This window comes from Castanea sativa, chromosome 3 (genome assembly GCF_040712315.1).
Source record: "Castanea sativa cultivar Marrone di Chiusa Pesio chromosome 3, ASM4071231v1".
Taxonomy (NCBI): domain Eukaryota; kingdom Viridiplantae; phylum Streptophyta; class Magnoliopsida; order Fagales; family Fagaceae; genus Castanea; species Castanea sativa.
Window position 1 is genome coordinate 6,952,576 of NC_134015.1, and position 27,847 is coordinate 6,980,422.

A 27,847-nucleotide genomic window follows, 5' to 3' on the forward strand; every position below is an offset into this window, starting at 1 on the left:
GTTTTGATGAAGAAACCTAAGACTAATAAAATTGTGGTTGAAGGATCATAAAGATGATAAGTGTAATTAAGAAATCAAAAGAAAATGATTAGTTTTGTAACAACCAAAGATTAGAAAAGTCAATCAAGTCCTCATAAAAACAATTCTTACACTATTTGAAACTCAATAAGTATTTTGAAGGGATTTTGGCAGAGCTTCTATTATAGGTGAAAAGTGGGATCCTTTGGATGGTGGAAAGTAGAGGTATTTATAAGCTTAGTGTTGGCTAGAGCTTGGTGGGATGTTTTAGTCAGCCAATTGGCCATACAGATTGACCAAAAATCACACCAAAAAGGAAAATTGGTGATTTTAAGCTTCTGTCCAAAAAGATGCATATGCAATAAATTGGGTGCGTACTTGTATAAAACCTTGCATATATATCTTTTGTAAGCCTCCTAGAAATTGGGCTTGAAAATGAATTTTGGGCTTAGGCTTTGTTTCTTGGGTTATACTTTGATCTCTATTAAGTCATTGGGCTCCATACACGGTACTAATTATTTTGGTAACAACTTGATTTAGTGTGCATTTGGCAACTTATTTTATAATTCAGCTTATTTTTACTACTATTCATGGGTCATACTATACTATTTCAACTAACTTTTACCTTTATCTATAGTACTTTTAGCACAAAAAAAAAATTCAATTTCAGCAAAATAAGCAGATCCCAAACAGACCCTTAAGAGATAAAAGAGTCTGGACAAATATATAGGGTCCACTGTTTTCAATTTATTTACAACTATGTCATTAAAAACATTTTATGTATCCTAAAAATACCCCCTTAGCCGTTTTTAAAATCATGTTCTAAACTAGGAAAATAGGATATAGTTTTTTTGAAAATTGTATTTAAAAAATATTAGCTAAACAATAAATTCAAATGTGAGACCCACCATTTTATAGATTGCAAAACAAAAAAATATATTTAAACACTCTTACCAAACAAGCCTTAATATAACCCAAATTGTTAAACGAAGCAATGCCAAGTACACTTTTGTCACGACTAACAGCTAGTTGTAAAAAAAATTGTGGATTTTTTTTTCTTTTGGTGTCTAGCATTTTCATTTGGGTATCTTGTGATTTACTATTTATCACAATTGGCAGCTAGTTGTGATTTATTATAACTTTTATCACAACTGGCAGTTAGTAGTGAAAAAAATTGTGGAATTTTTTTTTGTCGACGAGAGCACTAGTACCAGATACTGTAAAAAATGCTATTTTAAGACTTCAAAAAGCTTCATTTTCTATTTTAACACATTATTTTACAATACATCCTACATCACTAGGGTTGTTCACAGGTCGAGCCGGGTTGGTTTTGGACCCAGCCCAAACCCAACTCACGTGCGGCACGTGGAAGGTAGAGGTAGCCAAAATCAATTGTCGACGTTAATCAATCAAGTTGGTTTTTGGGTTCAGGTGGTGTACAAGTCGATTCGATTTGTGGAGAGAGTCATTGAAGCTTGCAAACCGAAATCTAGAAAAAAAAAATCGTTGAAATCTGCAAAAACTCATTGGATCTGCACCAAAATCTGCTAAGATTTGGATGAATCTGGCTAAATCTCACCAAATATGGTCGAGATCTCGCCCGAGCCAACTAGGGTTGTCCACGGGTCAAGCGAGGTCAGTTTTGGACCCAGCCCAAACCCGATCCACATGCGTCAAGTGAAAGGCAAAGGGACCCGAAACCAACCGCCGGCGTCAATCAGTTGAGGTAGTTTCGGTTCGGGTGGTGTACGAGTCTATTCGATTGGTGGAGAGAGTCATCGGAGCCTACAAATATCACCGGAATCTGGAAAAAAAATCACTAGAATTTACAAAAACTCATTGGATCTGCACTGAAATCGCCGAAATCTGCACCAAAATCGCCGAAATCTGCTAGGATTTGGCCGAATACGGCTAAATCTCACCAAATATGGTCAAGATCTCGCCATATCTCCTCATGTCTGAGCTTGATTTTGCCGAAATTAGCCGGATTTGTATATAACATCGGTCGAGTTGGGTGGCTCGAGTTTTGGAGAAGAAAACTCGCCACTCGACCTGCCGGAGTCGGGTCTTTGGCGCGGAAACCCGACACCGACTAACAGGAGTGTCAATTCAAGCTGAAATCGAGTGAAAATCAAGCGGTTTGGTCAGGTCTGGCAAGTGTGGGTTGGGTATGGACACCCTTATACATCACATGTTTTATATTACAATTCAATACATTAAAATAATATATACAATACATTAAAATAATATTAACTCAACCACCCTCATCACGTGTTCTATTCTATAATTCAATACATTAAAATAATATATACAACCCATTAAAATAATACTAGCTTTTAAGCATGCGCTCACACGTGTTAAAATTTAATAATTTTCATTAATTATAATTTTAATATTTGGTATAAACGCATAATACTCATCACAACTCTAAATTTTTTTGTGAATAGTAATTCTAAATTATAATTAATGCAAATTATTAAATTTTGCCCAAAAAATAGTAACTTTTTAACATTGGTTTCTAAAATATAAAAAAAAAAAAAAAAAACTCTTTATCGTGGGTTAAAAATATATATATATTTTTTTTTTTTTTTCAACCAATTAAAAAAATAAATAAAGAAAAAAGTTTAAACGTGAAATTTGTTTACGAATAAGGGAGAGTAATCCTATTTTTATAGACAATGTTTTAGTAGGTGTTAATGATATTTTTTTACATTATCATCCTTTAGTTATGTGCCGAGTATTTTGGGGGAAAAAAAAATTCGGTATGACAGGAAGCCCTTAAATAGTATTAAATAGTAGTATAGAATAACTCAACCAACCACTGCCCCTAGTTGCCACCCAGTAGGCAACGGCCACCAAGCAGCCACTGCCGCCACAAGCAATGACAACCACTCAAAACTACCATAATAAAACCCCAAAATCAACCCCCCACCACCATCACACACAACCTGCAGCCACCACCCACCAACCACGACCACCACAAACCCCCCACTACCCAAAACTTCCAAAATCAAAACAAAAACACAGTAGAACCCCTTTTTATTTTCCTTTAAACACAGTAGGTGTGCAAGTGACCCTTTTCTTCCAAGAATCGTCCTAGTAAAACAACGACAACAATTACTTTTAAATGTAGCGATTATTGACGACAATTACTTTTAAATGTAGCGATTTTTTAAAACATATATACACAGATGAACCCAACTATTTATAACTGAAAAGATAAAGCCTTCCCCATATGTAATTGGTTGATTAAAGGGGTGAGCATTCAAGAATCACACCCTCTAATTGAGATGAACCCGCGGGCGAGTTGACGGCGGCTGATGAGATCGGCGGCGGCTGGAGAGGGTGGGACAACCGTGAGAGTGAGAGAGTAACAGAGGTGAGAGAAATAGGGACTGAGAGGCAACGGGCGGGAGAGAACTCGTTGTGTAGGATCAATTATGTAATTATTTTTTTTTTTTCTTGAATATATGACTTTTGACTTTTCATTCTCCCGTGAAAATCATAATAAATACCAATTATTCTCTGTTATTCGCGAGCTTTTGGCTGAATGTAAGCTATTCAAGTCGAGTCAAAACCCATGTAATATCAAGGCACCGAAAATTTTCCTTTTTCCTTTTTAAATTTTGAATCACAACAAATTGCAAAGCCTAGAAATTTAAAGGCTTTCTAACTTTCAATTCAAATCAACAAAGCAATTTGGCTTGGTCTGGAAGACAAAGTCCTAGATTTGGAAGAAACCGTGAGGTAGGCATGTTAAGAAATTACTTTATGTCACATTATTATACTTTTGTAATATTTTGACCAATTTTATAGGGTAAAGTGCTAATAAAACTAAGGTTATATTTGGTAATAGTTTTTATTTTTTATTTTTAAAAATTTGTTTTTAAGAATATAAACAAAAATTAATTTTATTGTATTTTTAAAATCAAAAACATATTTAAGGTTTTTGAAAAAAAATAGAAAATACTAAAACATATTGTTTTTAGGATTTGAATTCTAATTGCTAACTCAGTAAATGAGATAAATTTATTAAATTAAATGTGTGTTTTTATTGACTTTTAAAAATTAAAAATTGAAAACAGTTTTTTACGTATTTTCAGTTTTCTTCACAAATTAAATTTTGAGAAAAAAATTTGTTTTCTGTTCATTTAGAATTACCAAACAAATTTTTTAGTCTAAAAAATAAAAAAAATATTTTTGAAATCAAAAAATAAGAGAAAAAACAGTAACTAAATATATCCTAACTTTTTTTAGTTTTACTTCTCGCTTTAGTCATACTTTCAGTCACTTTATTAATCTATACTAATTTTTTATTAAATAAACCCCCACACTAAATAATCTTTAATAGGCAACTTATAATGTCCTTTAATCAAATATACATCTATGTGTGTTAGGAGCTTTACGAAAATTTAAAAAAATAAATAAATAAATTGACCTGTGACAATATGTCAAGTTATTATTTGTAAAGTATAAAATAGAATTTTAAAAAAAAAAAAAAAAAAAAAAAAAGTGAGACAGAAAATTTAAGTCAGACTAAAGACCAAAACCAAACATGGCCTAACTATCGAAAATTTAAAATTCAAAAACATAAGGCGGTGAGCTGTATTCCACCTACTAAAGCCTAATCAGTCAAAAATTCAAAATTCAAAAACAGCCGGCAGTGAGCTGTATTCCACCACTTAGTAGGGACCACCTATCTACCTCAACCACCGCTACTTTGTCAAATTGCCTTTATTTGATACGATACCGCCACTAGCATTTGTTATCTTCTTTATTTTACGCTTTCTTTGGTTGTCATATGCCCCCACTTTTTCAAAAATCAACGAAGTTGGTAAACTGTCTTTGTTATGATGGGTCCCACATAGTTCGAAATATTGTAAATTTTGATTCCTTCTCCACAAAGGAAGCTCATGTTTTTTTAAGGAAAGAAAAAGAAAAAGAAAAGCTTTTGGTAAGAAATTTCGCGGAAGTTGCGTGAACGACCTTATCGCAACCCTCCCCCACTAAAGAATTTTGGATCCCCATCTTCTTCCTACCACACCACGCCACGCCACGCCACGCCACGTGTCTTTGTCAATTCTCACCCGTAGGATTAACGAGTCACCCCAACCACGAACTGATATGACGGTCTATACACACTTTCAATAACTTGTACTACATGATAAGCCGATGTGATTCTCTAAAATGCCCTTTATTATGCCAAGAATAATTTTGTGGCTCGATATTTTCTCAAACCATCTCCAACAACTTAGCCAAGTTTTCACACTGTTTGGAGAGGAAACATTTTTACCTACTTAATTTTTTAAATAGATTCTTCACCGGACTCTCTGGTCATTCTCTGTTATATTTAAATATTATTTTTTCATCATTTTTTTAATATTATTTTTAATGTGCACAGAAAGATAAAGAGGTTGAATATTTTAGTCACAAAAATTCATTTGAAGAGCAATAATAACTCATCATGTATGGAGCTTATCTACTCTATTTTTTACAATTTGAAAAGGTTGTTAGAGCTAATTTTTGTGGGATTACTCTCCAAACATGGTTTTAGAGAGGCTATTGGAGATGCCATTAATATTCAATTAATATAAAATTTGACATGTGTATTAACAAAGTAAACAATATATAATTTAACGATTAAATTTTCAAAATATATAGTAATATTTATTTTATTGAGTAAGGTTGTAATTTAACATTTAGACTATAAACAATTTTATAATTAAACTTTGTTAATGTTGAAATTCCCAACCTGTTTGACACAGCAATTTGTAAACATTTGTAGATAGAATTTGAAGTAAATTTAGCATTTTTCTTTAAGAAGAGTTAAATTTTAGCAACGTAAATAGTAAATAATTATAGATAAAAGTTAGTACAAGTCATGGGGGAAAGGTAGTAAGACTTGCAGGATATAGATGTGTTGGGAGGAGAAAGGAGGAAGGGGGGGGGGGGGGTCTTTTTTTTTTTGGAAGAAAACTCATTAACCCTGTGCCGCTTGACGATAATAGATGATACTATATGTACCATCAGGATTTTGTTGGAATCATCGGTCGAACTGCTCACCAAGTGAAGTAATTTGAATACTTCTACTATCAAGTCACACCCCACGGTGGTGGGGAGTTTGTCATTTAGGGGCAAAATTTCTATTAAAATACATTATTTTATCTACAATTAGAGGAAAATTAAAAATAAAGTCGAGAGGGCCATGGCCCCCTAACAACAGTGTAGTTCCGCCCCAGCTTAGACTCTAAAAAATAAATAAAAAATAAAAAATTTAAATACCAAGGCGAAAAGGCGTGAGTTTGAGAGTTAGGATAGAATTTTCATATAATGATTTACTTATGAGAAGTGTTATATTCACAACATTTTTATAACAAATCATAGATGGTAAGTTGTTACGGGTTCCAATTTAAACCCACCACTTAAGTTACTTTTTAACCCACCAATAATAGGCAATAACAAACTGTCTCTTAATATTTGTTGTGAAATATTGTGAAAATGTTATGAGCATGTCATTTTTTTTTTTTTTTACTTATTACATTAATAATTTGTGATTTCATGTGAGTCATGAATTTCAGCTTATTTTGTATCCGTGTGGATAGATTATTTTTTACTAGTTTATTTTACCATTCAATTTATTTTTGCTACTATTTATGGGCTCCACTGTACTTTTTGATACTACTCATGGGTTCCACTATACTATTTCAGCTAACTTTTACATTTATCTACAATATTTTTAGTAAAAAGTTTTCAGTTTCAGTAAAATAAGCGAATCTCAAACAAATCCTTTGTCTTTGGTTAGATTATTTTTTGCTATTTTTTATGGGTCCCAACTAATGTTTTTGCTCAAAAAGTCACCAACAATTAACTTATTGTAGATCTCTCAGTAGGAAATTTATTGCGTACTCCTAGAGTATTGTTCCCTCCCTCTAACAGAAGGAATGATTTGAGAATTAAGAGTTGAGAGTTGAAAAAAAAGGAAAGTAATATTTAAAAAGGAAAAACAATAATACATTGTTTTATCTACTATTAGAGGAAAATTAAAAATAAAAATGAAATTCAAGAGGGCCATGGCCCCTTGACAACAGTGTAGTTCCACCCCAACTTAGACTCTAAAAAAATAATGATTTAAATACCAAGGTACAAAGGCGTGAGTTTGGAAGTTGGGACAGCATTTTTATATAACGATTTACGTATGAGGATTACTATGTTCATAATATTTTCACAACAAATTATTGATGGTAAATTGTAACGGGTTCAAATTTAAACGCATCACTTAAATTACTTTTTAACCCATCAATAATAGGCAATATTAAACTGCCTCTTAAGATTTGTTGTTTTTTGAAAATGTTATGGATATAACATTTTTCTTTACTTATTACATTAACTATTTGTGATTTCATGTGAGTCCTGAATTTCAGATTATTTTGTCTTTGGTTAGCTTTTTTTTTTTTTTTTTTTTTTTTTTTTGGGTCCCAACTAATGTTTTTGCTCAAAAAGTCACCAACAATTAACTTATTGCAGATCTCCCAGTAGGAAATTTATTGCATAGTCCTAGAGCATTGTTTCCTCCCTCTAACAAAAGGAATGATATTAAGAATTGAGAGTCAAGAGTTGAGAGTTGAGAAAAAGGAAAAATAATATTTAAAAAAGAAAAACAATAATAGATGTATCACACATTTTTCCACAATTGTCCTACATGGTAGACTGTGATTGAATGTTTGTTCTTACAACTTTTCTATATGGCAGACTATGATTAGTTGTCTATTACTATCACATGACTCCCCATCTTTTCTCTAACATTAATAGTCTATCACGGAAGACAATTGTGATGAAATGTGTGTAAAAATATGTGAGACTAGTAATATTTAAAAAAGAAAGAAACAAAAAAAAAAAAATATATATATATATATATATATTAAAATTGTGATGAAATGTGTGTAAAAATATGTGATACTAGTAGTATTTTAAAAAAAGAAAGAAAAATAAAAGAATAAATATAGGGGCAGACATTCACATGGAAGGTAGATATGGCAAATTTTGGTAAAAACTAAAAAGGAAACTCTATTGGAAGTTCCATGTTTTATAAATATCATTACACAAATTTCTTTTTTCTTTTTTCTTTTTTTCAAAAAATACCTCTTTTGTGTTTTTGGAAACAAAAATATGAAATGTGAAGAAATTGAAAAAGACAAAAGAGTAAAGTTGGGATTTGGAGAGCCAAATTTGGTAGACATGTTGGAGGTGTAGGGGGCAAAGTTTTGTTCTTGGAGGAGTCCAATTTTTTTAAAAATTGAGTGGGTTCTATTTTTACCTATAGCTCAAGTGTTAAATCACCAGTAATTCACAATATATGAGCATTAAATCACAAATTTGACCAAACCACCTAGAAGAAAGCCAAAAAAACTCACAAACCCATATTGAAAACCCAAAAACCTATAAAGCCAAACACTTAGATCGAAACTTGAGAACCTCTAGAAGGAGTGAGCTCGAAAAAGGGTGAGATGAGAGGAGCCCGCCGCCTTTTATGGCAGTGGCAAGTGGTGACGTTTGGAATTTGAAGGAGCTTGGCCATGGTGGTGAAGGAAGCCACCACCGCGATGGTGGTGACAAGAGGTCTTGGGGATGGCGCAAGGTCAGCCATGGTGGTCATTTTTTATGACAAGTTGGGGAAAGGGAGGGTACCATGGCTAATAAGGAGTTGGGGAGGGAGAGAAGCAGCTGAGTGTGAGATGATGAGGAATTGGTCATGGACAGCACCAGTAGAGGTTGGAGCTTGCTAGTGGTGCCGATTAGAGCTTGTTGGTGGCGGGAGGGAGGGATCGAAAGTGGTTGGGTAATAAAGAGAACACTGAAAGGGAGAGAGAGCGTGAGAGGGAGAGAGCGTGAAAGGTATCGAGGAGAGAGAGAGGGAGAGAGTAAATGTAAAATATTTTACCGAAATTTCAATTGTAAAATATATTACACAAATTTGCCTAGATTGATCTGGTTGACAGAAAGTATTTTACTTTTGACCAAATATTTTATTGCAAAACATTGTAAAATGTGAAAATATTTTATATCAAAACAAACAGAGCATTAGTTTCTCGTAGGCCACACCCTATTTTTTATAGTATTTTTTTTTAATAAGAAACCTAACAACTTATTTTTATTTATTATTAGTTTTTTTCTACCTTATTTCTAGCAAAACTCAAAATAAATAAAAATAAAAATCATTTACCTAAAATTTGTGGAAAAGTGTTAGAGTATTAGCATTAATGGTGTCAATAAACTAAATTGCTATTTTTAGCACGACAAACTACAAAAACTAAGTTACATCAATGGTGTTATTGTTAAAAAATTTAACAAACTTGTTACAAGATGGCAATTTACTGTATCAACAAAGTTATAAAAAAAAAAAAAATCGATAAGTTCTTTTCTTTCATTGTTATACAATCTCTCTCTCTCTCTCTCTCTCTCTCTCTCTCTTCAGACTTCTCTCTCTTCTTTGGCCAATCCTCTCATCTTCACCCTAATCTCTCCTCTCTCTGGTGGTTTTGGTAGTGGGTGGTTCAATTTGGTGGATGGCATTGGGTGGTCGATTAAGTGGTTTGTGATAGTGGTCAATCCGATGGTTTTTTTGCAGGTTTTTTTTTAGCTAGTTAATTTTAATTTTTTTTTTTTTGATTTACGGTTTTTTTTTTTTTGGTTTTGATCTTTAGGTTTATTCTACTGGTTTTTTTTTTTTTTCCAATCTATGGGTTTTTTTTTGTTCTTCTTTTGTGGTTTTTTTTTTGACAAAATTTAGTTACAAAATTGGTTGTAGTTTAAGGTTACAACCTTACTCAATATCTTTTTACTGAAAGTAAATTTTGACAAATCTATCATTAGATTACATCTTTTTCTTATAAACTCCATGCTTGCAAAATTTCTAGAATAAAGATTAATAGTTATATCATCAATAAATTGTTTAAATTGCAAGTTTTTATAATTTAAAATTATGCATAAAATATAAGCTTATAGATCATATAATAAATAATATCTGATTAACACAAAATTTGACATATGTATTAAGAGAGTAAAGTATATGCAATTCAACGTTAAATTTTCAAAATATGTAATAATTTTTATTTTATTGAGTAAGGTTGTAGTCTAACGCTACAACTAATTTTGTAACTAAATAGAGAAACAACAAAGAAGAGAGGGTCATGGGTTTGTTGGTGGCTTGTAAAAGAGAGAAGATAGAGAGACAGAGAAGAAGAGAGAGAAAATAATAGATAAATGAATAATATTTAATTGTGTTATGAAAAATAAAAATATTGATATAAGGTAAATTATGAAATGGTAAGTTAAAATAGATTAAAAGCTTTATTTTTTATCTCCATCTAATTCTCGGGCTTGCTTGATAAGAGAATTGTAATTTTAGTTTTTAAAATAATGTAAAAATTATGATTTAAAAAATGTATTAAATTACGAGTAAAATGGGTATGGTAGCATGTTTTTGTAACATTCTATTCTTTAAAACTGAAAATACAACGGTGTAAAATAATTTATTTACTGAAGAGAGAGAAACTCTACCATTTCTCTACAGCTCTCTCTCTCTCTCTCTCTCTTCAACCTCTTCCCCCATCTCCATCTCTGCATCCTCTTCCTCTTCTCCCCATCTCCATCTCTGCTCCTCCAGGCATTACAACACCAAATATTGAGCATAACCTAACATCACCATCACGTGAACCTAGCCCACAAAATCAAAAACCATAAAAGCTTTGCAACAACCAACAACTGTGTATTAATTACAAGTTCAAATCCAGTCAAAAGAAATTACGAATTCGAAAATTTCCCATTCCTTTAATTCTTGAATCATTTTTCATAAATTAAAGTTTTCTAAAAAGATTTTATTTTACCCAGGCCAGAATCCATTTTCTGAGAGAAGAAAAAAAGAAAAAAAAAAATCCCAGTGGAGAGAACCAAAAAAATAGAGAAAAAAAGAAAAGAAAAGGAAAATAGGAAGAGAGTGATGCGAAACAATGTAAAATAGAGAGAGAGAGATGCGAAACAATGTAAAATAGAGAGAGAGAGATGCGAAATCTGGACTCACGGTGGAGGACTCAGTTTTGCATTTTTGTCTTCTTATTTTCTCATCCATTTGTGTTTTGTCTGTGAAAGGAAAGCAGAGAGAGAGAGAGAGAGAGAGAGGAACCCTTTGTGTGTTGCCATGTCAGGTGAATTTTGGTGGGACCTACATTTTCACAATATTAATACTTGTATTTACTACAACGCCACCAGTAATGCTACACTTCTTTAGGCATAACTCATTTGTGGCGAGTTTTGAGCGAGAAAATGTGATGGTAGGATATATCTTCCCTCAAAACTTGCTACTTGGTGAGTTACGATACAAATTATGTTTTGATATAATAAATATTATTTTTTTAAATATTATTTTCACAAAATTTAAACAATAATTTTTAAAAATTTTATCCAAATATATTCTTTAAATCATAAAAAAGAGAAAATGATATGTCGCAAAACTCAAAAGTTGGACCCGTAGTTTAAGCATTCCAGTTGGACCCACAGTTTAAGCATATAAGCATTTTAAATTACACAAAACCGCGGAGCTATAAGCAAACTATTCTTACGCCGGCCTTTTATTCAAAATTACACAAAAACTATTCAACTTTCTGCTACCAATGGTATTAAAAGAAGTCAACCAGGGTTAAGTTTGTAAACTACTTGGGGTACGTGGCAATTATCTATTGGCAGGCGTCCACACTTGCCTCGCTGGCTTGACTGAATATATAAAATATATGATACGCCTCACAGGTGCGTATTAGGTTGTCCGCACCATTACTTTTTTGCGGTGGACAGTTGACATATTCATATGAAATAGGATTCCATGTGTAACCCAACAGCCTTCTCCTATATATACGACTTGCCGCAGGGACGCTTATATTTGCCCTCCTCGGCAGCAGAGTTGGGTCATATATATTAAGGTATTTTTTTTTTTCTTTTCTCTGGGTTTATTGTTTGGTGTTGAGAACGCGAGAGAGGAAAAAATTATTTCTTTCTCTCTCATCAAGTTCACCTATCATAGATTTTCCAGTTAGAGCTGTTTTGATAGTGGGATCTGTTGGAAATCCCATAAAGTGTGTAAGACTCCTCTTACCACACCCACCTTATATAATTTTATAGTAAGGACATAGGCGGAGCCAAGTGGGAAGGGGTGGCAGTTGCCTCCTCTGTCCTCCCCAAAAAGTCCTCTTAAGAAGGATAAGTATCTTTATTTTTTTAAAAAATATATAACATTTACAGAGTTGTGATTTTCAACTGTTGTTACAGCTGCAAGTTACCAAAAACTAACGGCATGTTTGGATTGAGAAGAGAGGGAAGGGATGGAGAGTAAAGCAGAGTCGGCTGAAAATAAACTAATTTTGGACCAATTCTGCGTGCTGAGTGTGAAAATACTAATTCAGGCGAAGTACTTCACCTAACATAGGTTCCCTAGCACCTGCACACCTTTCACTTTACCAATTTCATTTTACTCATACTTCTGCACTTATCCTCCAGTAACAGCAATCCTTACCGATCAAATACCCATTCTTTTGTTGTCCGTTTCCATTTGAGATTTGAAGAAAAGAAATAAAGTTGAATATGAGTGGTACAGCTAATTGAGGATTTAGCAAAATGAGAAATATTTATTTGGGTTTTTTTGTTCAAGTTTGATGGGGGTATTTATGGTAAATTGTACTTTAAAAATGCATTTTACAACACTTTATAATGATGTTTTCAAATTGGCTAAAGATACTTTTGTAAGTTTGTTTTGAAATCACAAATTTTAGAACATGCATAGCCAAACGGGTAGAAACGTTTTGAGCCTGTTAAGTATGTTTTTAATTTTTAAATAATATTACACATATTTTTATTTCATTTTTTCATCTATACATAATAAACAGACCTTTTATTTTTTATTTTTAAAAACTCGGTGAAACGGACCCTAGTTATAACCTTTTATACATTTAAGAAAAAAAATATATATATATATCAAGAAAATGGACACACGGACATTTTATCACTCTCACCTTTTTTTTTTTTTTTTTTTAAATTTTATCACTCACTCTTTTGGGGGGACATTGCCGCTTTTTTATCTAATATCTAAAAGAGTAGATGAATCACTTTTTATTTAAATTGGACTAACGTTATTGTAGATTTTTTTTTAAATGTTTTTGTTTTTGAAATTGGACTCAGGGCCCTTTTGTAAAATTTATGGTTTGTTTATTATTGTTAATCTAGTAATGTTGTTTAAGTGTTGTAAAAATATGTGTGGGTGAAAAAGTGTTGTGGAAATATGTGTTGTGTTGTTTAAAAAAACGAAAACTGTTATTTAAACAGCACAACCAAACAGACCCTTAATTTTTTCAACATTTTTTAATTAAAATCAAATTTATCTTTCTCACTACACTATAACTTAGGTCCCATATTCTAAATTTAGAAAAAAAAAGGCACTAAATCCCTATCACCTCTACTAATTTTTTTATTTTTTATTTTTCATTCTCTTGACTCTTTTAAAGTTTCAACTTTTAAGTTTTTGCTATGAAATTAAAATTTAAATAATTACATGGATAGAAAAAGAAAGCTGAATTTTAAATAATTTATTGAAAGTAATCAAGGAAATTAGGTGATATTCCACTTTCTAAGTATGTGGCTATACTTTATATTGATTTATCTTTGAGTAATCAAATTTCATGTTCAAATTAGTTTTTACTAGCAATGAATTAATTATTATTTTTCTATTAATATAAAAAAAAATGTTGATGGAAACTACCTAAGGGCATTATACCAAATTGCCATTTTTATATTAGCAAACTATAAAAAGTGGGCATTATACAAGGTAAAATTTTTTACAATTTAGCTAGAGTAATATTTTACTTATAAGATGTTATTGTAACAAGTTTTTCTAATTTTTTTTTTTTTAAAATTAATTTTTTAATCTCTCTCTCTCTCTCTCTCTCCACCATCGACTAGTGCCAATAGGCCTCTAGGCGGTGCAATGCTAACGAACGAGGGTGGAGATCAATCTTACCGTGGCCGTGGTGGTGACTATATGTCGTGTTTGTGGGTGTTTGGTGGTGGTGAAACTTGTGGTGGTAATGGGTCTTGAAGTGGAGGGTATTTGTTATGTTTGTGGGTGAAGACCGAGTGTCTTCATGGTGGGTTAGGGGTGGAGATTGTAGTGGGTTGGGTTCGTAGTGGATATTGGAAATTGGTGGTGGATTTGATGGTTTATGGCTTTTGATGGTGGCGGTGATTGGTTTTGATTGTTGGTGAAGAGAGAGAAATGGTGAGGAAACAAGTGTGATGTGCACAGAGAGAAATGGTGAGGAAACAAGTGTGATGTGCACAGAGAGATATGGTGAGGAAGAGTGAGAAATAGAGAATAGAATGAATAAAAAATTGAATAGAATTTGGGTGTGATGTGAAAAATAAGAATTAGGATGTTGGATGAGTTGTAAAATAGATAAACAAGCTTTTGAAATGGTAAAATGAGATATTTTTTAGAATTCTAGATGAAAATACTCTAGTTTAACTTGGGTGTGAAAGCTTAACTATAGTGTGCGTTTGGTATCATCTTATTTGGCATTTTATTGAAAATGGTCTAAAGTATTCCTATATATTGAAAACATGAGAAAAAGTAAGGTTTGAAAAAGTTGAACTTGAAAAAAAGAAAAAGAAAAAAAAGAAGCTAAAAGCTAAGAGCAAAATAGACTTGTAAAGAATTTGTAGTTGCATAGGAGATTTATGATTTGATTTTGCCAGCACTAAAAGCCCTATAATAAAAAACAATTAGTGTTTTGATCTAAAGATAAGAATTATTAATTATTATGGAGTATACTCTAAAAGCTAATAACAAAAGTTAACGTCAAACGAACTAGTAAAATTTTTTGTAGTTGAATAAGACCAAAAACCAATTGATGTTATAAATTGGTGTCATGATTTACTAAAAAACAATTAGTGTTTTGATCTAAAGATAAGAATTATTAATTATTATAGAGTATACTCTAAAAGCTAATAACAAAAGTTAACGTCAAACGAACTAGTAAAATTTTTTGTAGTTGAATAAGACCAAAAACCAATTGATGTTATAAATTGGTGTCATGATTATGGATTTTGTTTATATCAAAAATCAACATAACGCTAAAATTATCCAGCCCCAAGATTAGAAATTGGTTTTTCTAGGCTGAATGGCTGATAGGCACGTCCAAAGCCCTAACCATTAGGCCACAAGCCTTGCCTCGGTAAGGTATGGAAAATGATTAGATATAAACACAAATTTTGAATTAAATTTAATAAAAACCAATTACTGTCATCATTATAGAGCATACATAATGCTAAACAATGCTAAAATTAGTCAGTACCAAGATTAGAAATTGGCTTCTCTAAGCTGATAGGCATGTCCAGATCCTGAACCATTAGGCCACAAGGCTTGCTTCACTAAGATGAGGAAAATGATTAGATATAAATCCAATGCTTACACAAAAAACCAATTACTCTCATTATTATAAAGCATACATAGTGCTAAAATTAGTCAATACCAAGTTTAGAAATTGGCTTCTCTAGGCGGATAGGCATGTCCAGAGTCTTAACTATTAGGCCATAATTTTCACCCAAAAAAAAAAACAAAAAAACTATTAGGCCATAAACCTTGCATCAGTAAGATATGGAAAATGACTAGATATATACACAAATTTTGAATTAAATTTAATAAAAAATTAAATGATATATCATGGTTTGATCTTAGTTGAGCTTTAGCCTAACCTTAAAAGCCTTTCATTTCTTTCTTTTCTGATTCTTTTAAAGGGTTTAGTTTTCAAAACTGGGGGTTCATGTATCAAATACATGTGAAATTCTACATGTCCATATAAGTGTCATTAACTATTTGTTAATATTACATAATATAATAAATTTTTTCTTGAAAGTTTGACCTGGGTTACCATTCGAGATTATAGTGTGCATTTGAGAGCTGATTATCAATTGGATTATTATTTTTTTGGCCGTACTATTTGTGTGTCACACGTAACTGTTTTTTGTCTTACAGATGCATGCGTTTAGCTTATTGTCAACGGTACTATTACTTTTGATAGTCCGGGTCCCCCGTGCAGAAGGCTTTGGCAAAAAGTCATTTATGTCTCTACAAAAGGTAATATTTACTATTTGCGGGTGTCACATTCAATATATTTTACTTTTTTTTTTCCTTTTGTAAAGCATTTTCAGTAAAAAAAAAAAAAATTTATTTTATTTAGCTTTTAGCTTTTACTTTTTTAGACTAAACTATAATGTTGGTCCACAAGTTTATTCTGTGTGCGCAATTAGTCCCTTAAGTTTTAAAATTGAGTTGAATTGATCATTTTACTAACTCCGTTAATGGTATTACTTACGTGGCTAACGAAATAATTACTTAACATTTTTTTAATAGCATGTTTTTAATTAAAAAATTATAAACTAAATTTACACAAAAGAAACAATATTCACGGTACTAAATTAAAAAAAATTATTTTATACCCATTGAAAAAAACCACCCAAAGAGGAGAGAGGGAAGAAACCAAGCATTGACCCGCCGTCGGTGGAGACCCATGCCCTAGTCGTTGCCGGCAATAGCTGAAGCCCAAAACCAAAATTAAAAAAAAAAAAATCAAAATCAAAATTTTCCAAAAACCCAAATTCACAGTTCTCAAAATCAAAACCAAAGAGTCCATCCTAACTTTACCTAGAGGCCGTTGGAGTTGCCACTGTAGCGGACTCTTTTCGCTGAGCAATGAACCGGGCTCTCTACGTTGAATTTGCCGAAATGCAAAGTAACAAGGGTCTTCGAGATTCCTCAGGCTCAGTAGAGAAAGCTAAACCCAACTGACCATGTCTTAGAAAGTGACGAGCTTTTCTAGGGTTTACTCTAGGACATGAAATGCCACCAAACCCAATACTATAAGAGCAAGATGAGCTTAATGCCATCAAAACCCAAACGAAAACAGAGTATTACTGAAATATAGCCCCTAGATTTGAGCTTGAGATATTGAATAGTACTAGTATTTGTGAATGGATGAGCCTTGTGTGTGTTACTGTAAACTCAGATATAGATCACGAACTAGGCTGTGAGAGTCACATGACTTAGTGACAAAAAAAAAAAAATCATCTAAAATTAAAATGAAAATTTTTTCATTCATTATGAAAAATTAAAGCTATGTCATTAAAAAAAATGTCAAGTCATTGTTCCGTTAGTCACATAAGTAACACCATTAACGACAGTTAGTAAAATGACCAATATAACTCAATTTTAAAATTTGAGGGACCACCGCGTACCCTTGGTGCGGTGGTCACTCTACAAGTATAAATGCTTGCGGGGTGTTGGAGGCAAGGATCGAGGTTCAAGTCTCTAGGAGGGAGCTTCATACACATATACACTTAGATTAGGCTAGAGTAGAAATTCTATCTTGTATTAAAAAAAAAAAAAAAACTTGAGGGATTAATTATGCTCACTTCAAACTTGAGGGACCAATTGCGCACATAGGGTAAACTTGAAGGACGAATATTGTAGTTTCGCCTACTTTTTACCTACAGTATTTTTAGTGAAGCAAAAAACGAAATAAACTGACTCTTAATATTGCATGTTATATCCTATACAAAAACTCATGTATATAAGTTTGAATTAAAAAGAAAATTTAAAATCACATACTTATTTTTTGATGCCTTGGATAGTTGAACTCATGATACGTAATTTCATTCGCCAGAAGGTAATCTGTGGGAACTCCTAGTAGACTTAGGATGTATGGGTCTATAGCTTATCTCAAACATCCAACCACTAGGTTACTCCTCATATTCTATATGATAAATGTTGGGTCCTAAAAGTTGTGATTTTGCCAAAGTGGCAATCAACTATATTCAATAAGTTCAATAAGTTGCCACAAATTATTTTTATTAAATTAGTTTGTCTTTTTTGATCTTATCAATTTGTTTTGATTGAATTATTCTTATCAACTTTTAGTTACAGTTTTTGTGAGGAATTATGTTAGTGTGAGATTTTCAGATCAGGAAAGACATTTAGACCTTAGAAATGAGGTCAGAGCATTAGCATCTGGGATTATATATGTATACAGTCTTGGACTAAATGACAAGATTTGGGTATATTTTCAATCTAAGGAACAATGCAAATGTAGTATTATATCCTTAGTTTGATTTATTATATTCAGTTAAAATTAAAAGATTTTTTATGAGAAAATGAAGGAATAAAAAAGTATAGTGGGGTAATTTTTTTTTTCTTGGGGCCCTTGTTTTATGTCCTAAGTTTCATTTGAATTTTTACTTTCATTGTTGAGGAAAAAAAAAAAAAACAACGCAAATATATATATGGTCTTTTAGTGATTCTTGTTAAAATTTCACTTAACTTTCTGTTTGAATTTTTATTTTGGTAGGTTCTATTTGATTAATAAACCTTTACTCCCAAAGAAGATAACAATTCAATTTTCATGTAAGTCTCATTACTTAACTCAGCTTCTAAATTTTTAATTTTTTCTTTGCCTCATGCTATATATTTGTTACCCATATATGATTAGTTATTCCATTAATTTTTATTTCTGTATTTCTTAAAATATTAATTCTTATTATCATGTATTCACTATACCAATGTACTAATATTGCCTTAGTTTGTTTAATATTTCCTTTTTTGATGAACATTTGTTTAATATTTCCTTAGTCTTCATGTGGAATGTTTTGTCATGTTAGAACTTAGAATTTGTTTTTGATGTTTTATGCATTTTAATTTAATGCATTATATATTCTAGATAAAATATTAATTAATAAATTGTATAAAAAATTGAGTGTGGTGTGGTTGAAGTGGGTACAGTGAAGATGACAAACCACTCCTTTGCTCTTTCCTCTTATTGACTTTTTCTCTTCTTCTTTATTTTAAATAACTCATGGATGGATACTTCTGCTTTAGTGTCTACCGCTGCTTTGTGCGCAAGTTTTCTTTTTTTTTTCTTTTATTCATCCAATAAAAAAATTATTTGCCAGATTTACCAGCTTTAGGGTCCGTTTGGATAGAATTTATTGCTGAAAACTAAAAACTGAAAATACTGTAGCAAAATAATTTTTAAATGTGTAAATAGTAACGTAGGACCTATTTTTAATGAAAAAGTTGCTGAAAAGTGAAATTTGTGGGTTCATAAACAGTGCACAGATGCACTGTTCATGGGGAATTGGTCAACAACTACGGCTGAAAAAAAAAAAAAAAGAGTTGAAAGCGCCCAAACGCAAAACGCAGCCAAGATAAGTTGGATGCAAACAGTCACTTAGTACTTTAACTACTTTACAAGGATAAGTACTTATGAAATGTGGGGAATAAAGGTTGGAGTTCAAGTCTCTAGAAGGAGTTTTACACCCGTATACATTTAGATTAGGTTAATTTAGAATTTTTATATTGTTTTAAAAAAATAAAAATTATTTTTTTAAATTACTTATTTAATGGAGGTACTCAATGGGCTTGGAAGAGTTATGAATTACTTTTTTGGCTGCCGAAGACTTTCGATTCATAAAATGTTTAGATTGTTCTTTTCATTTTTCTCGTGGATTGCAAAGATCTTAGGAGCCTGACGTTTTTACTTTCTTGCTGTTTGCTGGGTCAGAAGTAAATAAGAGCAACTACATGCGTTGTTATTTTTTTGTAAATCGGCAAATGTCATTGATCAGAAACAAGGTACAAGTACAACAAAACACCAACCGAAAGACTGAAACTGATTGAAAAAAAAACCTGAATCAACTAACCAATAGTTAGATTCTTTAAAAAAGAAAAATCCCAACATTTTCTAGGAACCTCTGAGATTCAAGGCTAGCTCTGAGTCTCAGACTAAATTTCCCTGCATTTCACTAAGGAGGTGAACGGGAAGAGCTGGACAAGAACGCTGGTACTCAAGGAAATCTGAACCAACCAGTCCTGAATTTCCCTTTGCTGTCCTTCCATCGTATCCAACAATCTTTAACATAATTAGAAGCACAGTTCTTCAGGGTCTTGTTTCTGTCTGTACAGAACACTATCTCGTGCAATTGGAGGATTTTGCTCATTGAGTAATTGCATCGAAGCCCTAGGATTAATTTTCTGTTGGCAATAGTAACATGTTTGAAATCATTAACATGATAGAGCTCCCCCCTTGTAATGGTATTCCCTATCAGTGGAAAAAAAATTTCAAGTTAGCTTTTTTCAATTGTAAATAGGAATTACGAAAACTTAGGGAAAAGATTTATCTTGAGTATATAGAACCTGAGCTTAAACGCATATTAATCATGACGTTTCCAATGTCAGTCGCAATATCAAGAGCTGTTTGAAAGTAAACCACATGATTGCGAAATTCATTAAAGCAACGGCCGTGCTTTTCATGTTCATGTTCCCATAAATATTCTCGGTCTCCCTGGCTATTTAGGTTTGGCCAGTATTCTTCCAAATCTTTCCGGAGATCACCGTTTATCTGAAAAAAAAATCTGACAACGTTAATAAACAGCAAACTATAAAAAACTGTGAAAGTTTGACTCTAGGCTGTTTGACTCTAGGCTATTTAACACTACAGGATATAAAAATGAGAAAAGAAAAGGTCAACGGGTAAAGAAATGAAAACCAATGAACACATTCATCATTTATTTTCTCATGCTTTCTCGGGAACCAAACAGAAGGGGATTATTTTGCTTCCTACTGTTTGATCCTGCGTGGATGTGTTTCTCAGACCTGATATGGTTCAATGTAAAACACCCAAATAAGCCCATACACACAGGATCAAACAATTTCTCACCAACCCAAACGAACCACACACACAAAAAAAGAAAAAAAAGAAAAAAAGAAACAGTCCTGACTTGGTAGTTGCTGTGTGTAAATGGCTTTGTAACACAATCAGAGGGGAAAGGGGAAAAAGAAAAGAAAGAGAAAAGGGACTGAGAAAAGTTTGAGATCTTTGATGCTTCATATCTGACCAAAAAAAAAAAAAAAAAAAAACTATGGCTTTTCAGAATAGTGGAGAGGAGTTTTTCATGCTTTAATTTTAGTAGCCAAACTCAGCAAGGGAAGTGAAAATACCTGTCGGTAGAGATTGCTGCGGGAATTTGTTGTAGGGCAATTAACACCGTGTGAATTTTTATTAAGCCATAAGCCATGCACTTTGAACTCTAGAGGGATAGGATAATTACATCTATTCATCCCTGTGTTACAGTAAGAGGTTGGCCATTGGAGGACCAACAGAAGCTCGTCATATAACACTGTTTGGCTGCTGCCGCCACCTGGAGCAGCCATACTTTCCGTTGAAAGCACCAAAACCAACGACAAAAGAAGAAAGATAGTCATTTTTGTGCAACTCGTTTTTTTTTTTTTTTTAATAGATGTTTTGCCACTCTTATAAACTATACCTCCAAGCAAAGTGTGACTACTCAATACTGCTTTGTTAGGAGTCTCTGGTGTTTATATAGACCAAAATTTGCCTATTGTGCCCTTTAACTTATCTACAAACTGTATTTTGAGCCCTTCATACATGGTAAATGTAGCATTAGGTTGATTAATCCACCATTTATTATCTGTCCACCACCATATAAAAGCTGGCCATATATTTGTTGTCTTACTCATTCTTTATTTTTCTATTTTTCAAGTTTGGATGTCCCCGCTATGCCAAAATGAAAAATTAGCAATAATTTTCAAACAATATAATTAGTAGGCACTGTTTTCAAACTATATTTTTTACTAACATTTCGAGTTTGAAAGACTCGATTTTAGACCTATAAATCGAGTCTCAGAGACTCGATTTTCATGGTCTGATTACATCTGATGTGACATTTTTTTTCACGTGGCGAGCACTTGAAAATCGAGTCTCTAAGACTCGATTTACACTCTTTAAACTACTATGTTTTACAAATCAGGTCCTCTCTCGCTGCTCTCTCTTTTCTTTTATTTCCTTTTCACCTTTCTTCCCCTCTCTTCGCTCTCACCTGATCTGCAATCCTTTTTTTTTTTTTTTTTTTTTTTGGGTTTGCAAACTACATGTAGGTGGTGGTGGTGGTGGTGATGGATCCAGGTGGTAGTGGTTGTTGATCGGTGAGGGGAAGGGAGGCAAAGGGTCGGGATGTGTTTGAGAGGGGAAGGGAGGCGAAGAGACAGTTGGGTTTGGGAGGCAAAGGGTCGGTGGCAAGATGGGTCGACGGTGGAGGAGAGAGGGAGTGGCTGATATGGAGAGGTGGGGAAATGGAGGGTCGACGGTGAAGTTCAGAGGACAAAATCGGGTTGTGGGTCGACGGTGAAGTTCAGTGGCATGGGTTTCGACGTTGTGGGTTTGATCGACGTGGGTTTCGGTGGCGTGGGTTTGATTTGTGATTTGTGGGTTTGTTTTGTGGTGTTCTGTGGGTTTGTTGATGGTGTTGTATTGGCAGTGGCTGTGCTGTGTTGGTGGTGCTATGTAGGCGTTGGATTGTGTTTTTTTTTTTTTTTTTTGGTATTTCTGGGAATGGTTAGTACATGAGAGACAGACTTAAAATTTTTTTGGCTTATAAATCTAGTCTTAGAGACTCGATTTTCAAGTAGACGCCACGTGGAAAAAATGTCACATCAGACATGAGCAAACCATGAAAATCGACCCTCAAAGACTCGATTTTTAGGCCCAAAATCGAGTCTCATAGACTCGAGATATTAGTAAAATATATAGTTTGGTAACAGTGCTTACTAATTATATTGATTAAAAATTATGGTTAATTTCCTATTTTGGCCTCACCACTATACCAAATACGAATTCTTTAATCAATGGAGATAGTCACTTAAAATTATCCTCCTCTATATTTTACTTTAGGGGCTAAAGAATTTTAGACCACCTACTTCTTCAACTTTTTTCTTTTGATAGGACCTACTTCTTCAACTGGCTACCAACTTCCATCTTCTTTGTCAATTAAGAACGTGTCCATGCACTTTTTAGCCGTCCAATTTAAGAGTCACCCGTAACACAAATCAATCAGACGGTCTATATATATATGCTGTCTAAATCTAGTCTTAGAGACTCGATTTTCAAGTAGATGCTACGTGAAAAAAATGCCACATCAGACATGAGCAGACTATGAAAATCGACCCTCAAAAACTCGATTTTTAGGCCCAAAATCAAGTCTCATAGACTCGAGATATTAGTAAAATATATAATTTGGTAACAGTGCCTACTAATTATATTGATTGAAAATTATGGTTAATTTCCTATTTTGGCCTCACCACTATACCAAATACGAATTCTTTAATCAATGGAGATAGTCACTTAAAATTATCCTCCTCTATATTTTACTTTAGGGGCTAAAGAATTTTAGACCACCTACTTCTTCAACTTTTTTCTTTTGATAGGACCTACTTCTTCAACTGGCTACCAACTTCCATCTTCTTTGTCAATTAAGAACGTGTCCATGCACTTTTTAGCCGTCCAATTTAAGAGTCACCCGTAACACAAATCAATCAGACGGTCTATATATATGCTGTCCATAATTTGATGCAATACTTGAAAATAATAATTAGAAGGTCCTAAATTTCTATAATTACTCAAATAACACAGAAGTTTCTATTTCTATGCTTTTACATGAAAATGAATTATTTGAAGTTAAGTTTTTAATTTTCATAAATCCAAAAATATACAAACCAGATAGTACCACACCCTTAAAAATCAAACTACCATTTTTCTTTCTAAAAAAAAAAACCTACAATTTTATTAAAATTAGATTTTACTAATATTATAATATATATTTTACTAAATAACATAATCCATATATTAAATGTGTTAAGAGTCTTGTAACTTATGTAATTGACTTCTCTTGGTGTTTTAATATATCCAAGGTTAAAATCTCCCTCTCTCACATTGTAATTTCCTTAAATCCTTATCGCAATGTATACTTCAAACAGCTGGTTCCTTCCATTTTTTTTTTATTTTAATGTAGAAGAAAAGAAAAAAGAAAGAAAGAAGTTTATATGTATACAAACGTGTACATAGTATACATTATAAATAGGACCAAAATATGGCTTGAAAAATAATTACATGACACGCCAAGGTCAAGCACAACATGAATAATTATATACAAATTGCTTCTAGGAAAAAGTCCTATGATTTGAATAATAAAAGAAGTCCAATGATTTGCTTATAATGAAAATTTGAAAGACTAATAAATAAAAAAGGATTCAAATTAATTGCTCTCATTTATTATTATAGCTCTATGTTTGTCTTTGTCACCAGCTGGTGTTTGCACATTTTAAAATAATAAGGCCCAACTTCTTCTTTTTTTATTTATAGAAAAATGAGCTTACATTCACGGGCGTAGCCAAAAAAATTTACCTGGAGGGGCGAATTGTAGTATTGATATATTAATTATAGTTCATATTAAATACAAAATTATTAACTTTGATATATTGTTATATTCTTAAATATTAATGAACATACAAAAATTATATAGTTTATTATAGACAAATACAAAAAAAAAAATCCAATAAAAGAACAGTTCACATCAAAATTATGCCCAACAATCTTTAATGGCATAAAGATAGCAATACAAAAATGTAAACAAAAAAATCTTAAATACCCTTATGCATATCAACACACACATAGTGACAGAAGAAAGAAACAAAAATAATACTAATAGTAAAAAAACAATGATGATTGATAAAAGAGAGAGAAAAGAAAATGCACTTGCATATTCACTTCTTTAAAGAGTCAAGAAGATGATGTTTCACCAAGAAAAAAAATGGATTAATAATTTTGGTTGAGATAGGAGTTTTTATGAGAAGAAAGAAAATGGGGCAATGAGCTGGCACTAACAGCTACAACAAAGCTTCGTAGGTACTTAAAGATAAAAAAAAAAAAAAAAAAAATTATGTTGGGAAATGGGTTGTCAATGATGCTAGAGAGTGAGTTATTATCCATTGGATTAATTATAATTTTTTTGGACAATGGAGAAGATCAACTATTAGTCATTATCTTTTGGATTAAATATAAATCTTAGGAATAATTGGGGTGGACAGATAATAAAGTTTTGAATAATTGAGGAGGCCAACTAAAAAACCATTGGACTAAGGGTCCGTTTGGATAGAACTTATTGCTGAAAACTGAAAATTGAAAACACTGTAGCAAAATAATTTTTAAATGTGTGAATAGTACCGTGAGACTCATTTTTAATGAAAAAGTTGCTGAAAAGTGAAATTTGTGGGTCCATGAACAGTGCACGAATGCACTGTTCATGGGGAATTAGTCAACAACTACAGCTGAAGAAAAAAAAAAAAAAAAAGCTCTAAACGCTGAAACGCAAAACGCAGCCCAGATAAGTTGAGTCCAAACGCCCTCTAACTAGAAATCTTAGAAATAATTGGGGGGCTGGTTCTTTTTTTTTTTTTGGGAGAACTATATCCTATTACTTTTTCTTTTTTTTTTGATAAGCATATCCTATTACTAGTATAATTGTAGGAGAAAAATATTTTTTTTGGGGGGAGGGGGGCCAGCGATGTAGCTCTGCCCTTGCTTACATTTACTAACTTAATTAATAGCCAAAGGTCTTGTTGGCACCTCCTATGCATCAAGTGCGTAAGGGTCTAAAGAGAAAAGAGTTAAAAAAGAGTTATTAATATATTGTAATTATCTTTAAAAGAAAATTATTTCAAAAAAGGAAAAAAAACTTAATTAATAAAAATACTAGCAGCTGAGTCATGTTCACCAATCACAAATATACGTAACGAAAAAGAACGTCTTTCTTGTTGACTTGTGTTGGATACTGTTATGTTCCAATCAAGAGAAGCTTGTTGCGTACTTATAAAAAGACAGAAAACATGATATTACACTTCACTAATTGCTGAAAATTAAAAACTAAAAGCATTGTAACGAAATAATTTTTAAATGTGTAAATAGTACTGCGGAACCCATTTTTAATAAAAAATTGCTAAAAAAATACATGTACAGTACGTATATAGTGCGCACAGTGCGCGCACTGCACACTTGTCCCCGCAGCAGCCAAAAAAAAAAAAGAAAAAAAAGAAAGCAGGAAAACGTGGACGCAGCTACTTTAAGCTGAATCCAAATGCCCTCTAAGTAGAAACATTTTATTGGTTAAGATTTTTTTTTTTTTTTTTGCTGCTTATATTTGATATCTTATATATTGTATTATAAGTTGACTACTCCACACCTTGCCAGGGCGTTATCTTATAATATAATTTATCAATAAGTTATTGACATTGAATATAGACCTTTGATTTGTGTTTGGTGACTCGTTAATCTGAATTGAGATCAAGTTTAGTATGGAGGGTTAAGATTTAAAATTGCAACTTTAAATCTCAACTATTAAATATAAAAAATGAGTAGAAGTAAAAAAAAGTTGAAGAAAATTTAAAAAAAAAAAAAAAGGTTGTGAAGGAATTGGATGACTTAGACAATACTTGCACTAGATCCGAATCCCATTAATCTAAAGAATGAAAAGAAAATACTGCAAAGGATATGCAGAGAATCTAATAAAATTCTGTAGTGGGGGAGTGTGGGACTGGGGGTTACTTACCGTACCTACCTCAGTTATTTTGGAAAATTCCATAACGTTAACCATCAAATGCCATTTTTTTTATAGGCTCTTTGAAACAAAGTCAGACAAAGCTTGGCCCACAAAGAATCGTGTTCATATGTGTAAAGGAAGAAAATTAATAATGCTGAAAATGACTTATTAACAAATCCTCGGATTTTCTAAGTTATGGCCTCATCCATTGGCTCTCTCTTTTCTTGGCCCCCAAGAATCTGATGGGGTCACAAGTCATCAGTCAATGCAGACTATATCAGAAGAGCAAGAAGAAAGAAGCAGAAATTATCAAAATTTTAAGAAGTTACTGAATTTGATTGAATTGAGTAAGTGAAGGTTAATTACAGTATAATAAAACGAGTACAATTGGATGACTCAACATCCTCATGTTATGTCTCTAGCCATCGCCCATTAAGAGCCTAGCTTGAGCTGGTGTAGGTCTTTTAATCCCATGCCATTGACACCATGCACTTATCTAAAAGAACTTGATCATTCTCTCGTTATTAATTATTTTACAATATTTTTATAAATTATTATTGAATTTTTCGTACATTGTTGAAGAGGAATAAGCAATGCCAATTTTTTATAATTTTGTCACTATTTAATTATTGTCAAATGGGTCCATTCAACAGTGTAAAGTACTTTAATGATGTAATAAAAAAAGAATCAGTGTAAAGAGAGAGTCTAATTTCAATTAGGAATTCTTTGGGACCTTTAGGATTAGAAAGAGGCCCACCACTAATTGAAGAAACCATTCAATTACTAAAAATTACTAGCAACCCATGTTCATCAATCGCAAAGTGTTAAAATCATTAAAACATGGAATCTATTGGTTTTAGCTTAACGTACGCGCATATAATTAAAGATTTAGCTTGCCAAAAAAAACTTGGTCCTACATATATGATTAGAGAAGAACTTGGTCATATATATATATATATATAGACACACACACTGATTTAACAAGACATGCCTCAATTTAATGGAATGTGCATATTGTGACCAATTAGCCATTAACAACCTTTTTTTAGATGAAAGAAAAATGGGGACCTATAAGGTCAGTGTCATAATTGGACAAAGAAAAGAAATTTTAAAAAATAAAAAAATTTTAGTGTACTCAGAACAATTTTAAGGTTGTGTTTAGGAATTTGGATTTAAAATTAATAAATTTGAAATCAAGGAATTTCAAATCCATTAATTTTAAGAGTTATTTCAAATCCAAATCCTTGATCTTTTTTAAACTTTTCAAAAATGTTATTTAGATTTTAATCACTTA

At 32.3% G+C, this 27,847-nt stretch overlaps 3 long non-coding RNA genes across 4 annotated transcripts; 2 read left to right on the forward strand and 1 right to left on the reverse strand.

Annotated features, from left to right (window-relative positions):
- Positions 1-11,826: 11,826 nt before the first annotated feature.
- Positions 11,827-20,235, forward strand: LOC142629910 (uncharacterized). Of its 2 annotated transcripts, none has more exons than XR_012843149.1 (4): positions 11,827-11,987; positions 16,088-16,189; positions 18,456-18,511; positions 19,914-20,235. It is a non-coding gene; the product is annotated as an uncharacterized LOC142629910 (long non-coding RNA). The 2 variants fall into 2 exon arrangements; XR_012843150.1 differs by having other exon boundaries at positions 19,917-20,235.
- Positions 11,994-13,962, forward strand: LOC142629913 (uncharacterized). Its single transcript, XR_012843152.1, has 2 exons — positions 11,994-12,144; positions 12,334-13,962. It is a non-coding gene; the product is annotated as an uncharacterized LOC142629913 (long non-coding RNA).
- LOC142629912 (uncharacterized) lies at positions 19,670-21,937 on the reverse strand. Its single transcript, XR_012843151.1, has 2 exons — positions 20,300-21,937; positions 19,670-20,204 (listed from the first exon to the last, which is right to left on the reverse strand). It is a non-coding gene; the product is annotated as an uncharacterized LOC142629912 (long non-coding RNA).
- Between the last annotated feature and the right edge of the window lie 5,910 nt (positions 21,938-27,847).